Source organism: Pinus tabuliformis, chromosome 3_1 (genome assembly GCF_031772625.1).
Source record: "Pinus tabuliformis cultivar Carrire ecotype Pingquan chromosome 3_1, CPIR1, whole genome shotgun sequence".
Taxonomy (NCBI): Eukaryota; Viridiplantae; Streptophyta; class Pinopsida; order Pinales; family Pinaceae; genus Pinus; species Pinus tabuliformis.
In genome coordinates this window covers 917,560,956-917,564,847 of record NC_142301.1, presented here as the reverse complement: position 1 = coordinate 917,564,847, position 3,892 = coordinate 917,560,956, and the positions used below count along the sequence as shown (strand labels likewise).

The window sequence follows — 3,892 nt, the reverse complement described above, 5'->3', positions numbered from 1 at the left end:
CATATATAAATTATAATATATATGGAGACTTGCTTGCGACACATTCTTGTCAACATTATGGTTGTTGAAACTTTTTTGAACGCTACTTACCATATAGTGCTTTCATCATAGGGCTTGTCTTAGTTGTAGTTCTGGAATATGTACAGGAAACATCCATAATTTTATTCTGGAATTACTTTTCCTTAATAGAAAATCTCAACTAATGTATTCTTTTTTGCCTTTATCTAACAATAAATGTAATAAAATCATTAAAATAAGCATCCTCACTGATGACCATAAAGTTATATGACGATGGCAACAAGATATAACAATAAACATCAAGTGAATTTCTATACTTAAATGGCTGAAAGATGATAGCCATATCTCCATCCATCGTCTTTGTAAAGTTTCCTAAATTTGTAACCATCATTTTATGAGGATGCAGACATACTAGAACAGCAAAAAGCTTCAGATAATTCACTCTCAAAAGTTAAATTGTGCAAGCATTAATAAATCAATAGCTTCAATTTTTTTATGCTAAAATACCGGAATCACCAGCTAATAAAGTAAGGTGGAACAATACATAAAACCATGAAGAAAATGGCTCACCAGATCCTATAGTCTTGAAGGCAACTGAATGCAGTCAGATAGAGAACATATACAGCACACAGCAATGTGTATGCAAAAAAACCCATACCCAAGAATTTGGAGCTCATCCAACTATGTATCCGAAACTTGAGCTACAGCATTGTTTGAAATTATGGTCCATTCAATCTAGGAAAGACAAATACATAAAGAAACGCTGTCCGTTATAAGAGAGAAAGCAATCCCTAGAAACATTTTAGAATATTGGAATGCAAGCTTGACACGTTTTAAATTTCTTGTTAGAAACACCTTGTTTATAGATTGCTTCAGTTAGCGTCATCAATAATGGCAACAAGACCACTGACTGACCTGGAAATGATGGAAACCGTTATATCCCTGATAATGATCTCTTGAGCAACAATCTTCAAGAGGAATTTGGTGACAAAGGGACAGTTACTTGGCAATCAAAGTTTATTGATAATTTGGATTGGTGCTGCAAAGAATGCTTTCATAAGTACAAATATAATGGCCAACTTCTCACTTAGAGAAAAATTTCCTTCTATCCCTCCTCTATGACATGCAACACAAAGTTGTATCAGGCACACGCCCTGCCTCCATCGGCCAAAAGCCCAGAGATTGTGTCCATGTTTGTATAAATTTCCTTCATTTTTGAGAATGATTTGTCTCCGGTGAGGAATGTGTACACCTTATTATTGACCTCAATCCAGCTGCATCCAGGCATCTTTTTCATCCCTGTGTCCTTCATTATTTTTCTTACATTTTCCACATCATCCCACATACCAGCTTCTGCATAGATATTTGACAATTGTACATAATGAGCAGAAGTTTTAGGATCCAATTCAAAAAGATGCTCTGCTACACGTTCTCCTATATCTTTATGATTATGGATTCTGCAGGCACTGAGGAGGGATGCCCACACGTCAACATCAGGATTTATAGGCATTTTATTGATAAAGTCTTCTGCCTCATCAAGATGCCCAGCACGGCCAAGAAGATCGACCATGCAGCTATAGTGTTTCAACGAAGGGGTGATCTTAAAGTCTTTACTCATATTATGAAAGTATTTCCATCCATCATCAAGGAGGCCTGCATGACAGCATGCAGACAGAACACCTATGAAAGTGACAGAATTTGGCTTTGAATCAGAATGCAGCATGTGTTCGAAGATTTGGAGGGCCTCCTTGCCATACCCATGCATGGCATATCCTACAATCATCGCAGTCCAAGAAATCACATTTCGGACAGGGGTTTCATCAAACACCTTCCGTGCATCTTCTATGCTTCCACATTTGGCGTACATGTCTACAAGGGCATTCCTCACGCAGATATTGAATATAGATCCGTTCCTAAGGACATCTTCATGCACCTCCTTGCCATGTTGTAACGATGCTAAATCGGCAAATGCTGGAAGAACAGTGGCAAACATAACAGCATCTGTCTTTACACCTCTCTGTCGCATTTGTCGAAAGAGAATAAGGGCATCATCACTGCAACCATTCTGCACAAGTCCTGCTAGCATTGCATTCCAGGATACAACGTTTTGCTCGGGCATTTCACGAAAGAGCTTCAGAGCATAATCAACATGCCCCCTCTGCATAAACCCCGCAATAAGTCCATTCCACGAGACCAAATTCCTCTCAGGCATTTCCCAAAAGAGTTCCAGGGCCTCATCACTATGTCCGTTTAGTGCATATCCGCCCACGATAGCATTCCAAGAGACCACATCTCGTTCAGGCATTTTGTCAAACACGTGACGTGAATCCTTTACACATCCGCATTTGGCATACATATCTACAAGGGCATTTCCCATAGAAACATTGCACTGAACCCCCCTTCTAATTACGTATCCATGGACCTCCTTGCCTTGCTGCAGAGCTACCAAGTTGGAGCACACAGAAAGAACAGAGGAAAACGTAACAGAGCTTGGATACGTACCTGTTCCTTGCATTTGCCCAAAAACCGCTAATGCTTCCTGAAAAAATCCATTCTGCGCATAAGCTGTAATCATGGCATTCCACGCTACGACATCTCGTTCAGGTATATTCTGGAAAACTGTGTGGGCTTCACCAATTTCTCCATTCTGTGCATATCCTGCAATCATGGCAGTCGAGGAGATTACATTCTTTTCCGACATTTCGTCAAAAACTCGGCGGGCATCCAACATGACCCCGCACTTGGTATACATGATCACAAGCTTGGTTTCCAAGAACTTATCCGGCTTACATCCTGATTCTATCATGTGGGCATGGACTAGTTTGCCTTCTGCCAGAGCTTTCCTGCGAACGCAGTCTTCTAACAGAGAAGCATAGCTGGAGAGTTTTGTTCCGATGCCTTGGCGATGTAAAGTATCTAATCGCTCCTTCAATCGACTCTGCTCATACACTCTTGCGAAATCCTCAATAACATCAGAGGTGCCGCCATCGCCCTGAGGTTGGGCACATAAGGTTGTTTGAGTTTCTGAAGTAAGGTTAGCTTTGGTAGAATGATAGCGAAGCTCAGATTTTGGAATTAATAACTTGTTCTTGTTGGTTTGCTTACGTAATAGCTGTACCAGTGCCATTGGCATACCATCGTGTGAGATTGGCGATAAAACTTATCACAGCAAAGTTATCTTAGCGTATGGATACAGCGCCTCACGTGGCTACTATAATATCTGCGGACGATTCACGGCAAGCCCTTGTGAATCGTAGCACAAGGGTAGCACGATTCACACTCATTCCTCTGAGGAAGAAGAGCCCAGCCTGCAAAACATTGTATAGGAATAGCCTGCACACTAAATGAGAGGAAAAAAGAACGTAATCTATTAGAATGTTTATTCAGCTTTGTGAAAAGAGGAATATATTTAACATATAGGCTTCTTAAATGTGGCATGCCTGCGCTGTGTTATCTTTCTTCAAAATATAAACATGAAAAATATATATGGCATCATGCATGTAGGTGTGAAATTTTGTGAATGATAGTTAATTTTATGGTATGTTGAAATATATAGGTTTACCATTGGCATGTAGCTGTGAAATTTTGTGAATGATAGTAAATTTTATGGTATGTTAGTGGAGATTGATGTAAATATGCAAAATAAAATATAAATATACAAATCTTTTGATTTTAAAAGATTGATGTTTTGTTTTCAAATATCCAATTTAATTGTATTTGATTATTTTGGTTCTCTAAAATAAGGTGGTTTACATGTGAATTCAAGGGTGATCTTAAATTTTTTCTCAACAATTCTTTCAATTTTATTTTTAAAGGAACACTTTGTGCCTATTACTTGTGATTGCATTTTTTATGGCACATTTTGAAACCACTA

At 38.9% G+C, this 3,892-nt stretch overlaps 1 pseudogene across 1 annotated transcript; it reads right to left on the bottom strand.

Moving 5' to 3' along the window:
- Nucleotides 1-571: 571 nt before the first annotated feature.
- Nucleotides 572-3,426, bottom strand: LOC149190693 (pentatricopeptide repeat-containing protein At2g13600 pseudogene; annotated as a pseudogene). Its single transcript, XR_016256014.1, has 2 exons — nt 934-3,426; nt 572-753 (listed from the first exon to the last, which is right to left on the bottom strand). The product of XR_016256014.1 is annotated as a pentatricopeptide repeat-containing protein At2g13600 pseudogene (transcript).
- Nucleotides 3,427-3,892: the final 466 nt, after the last annotated feature.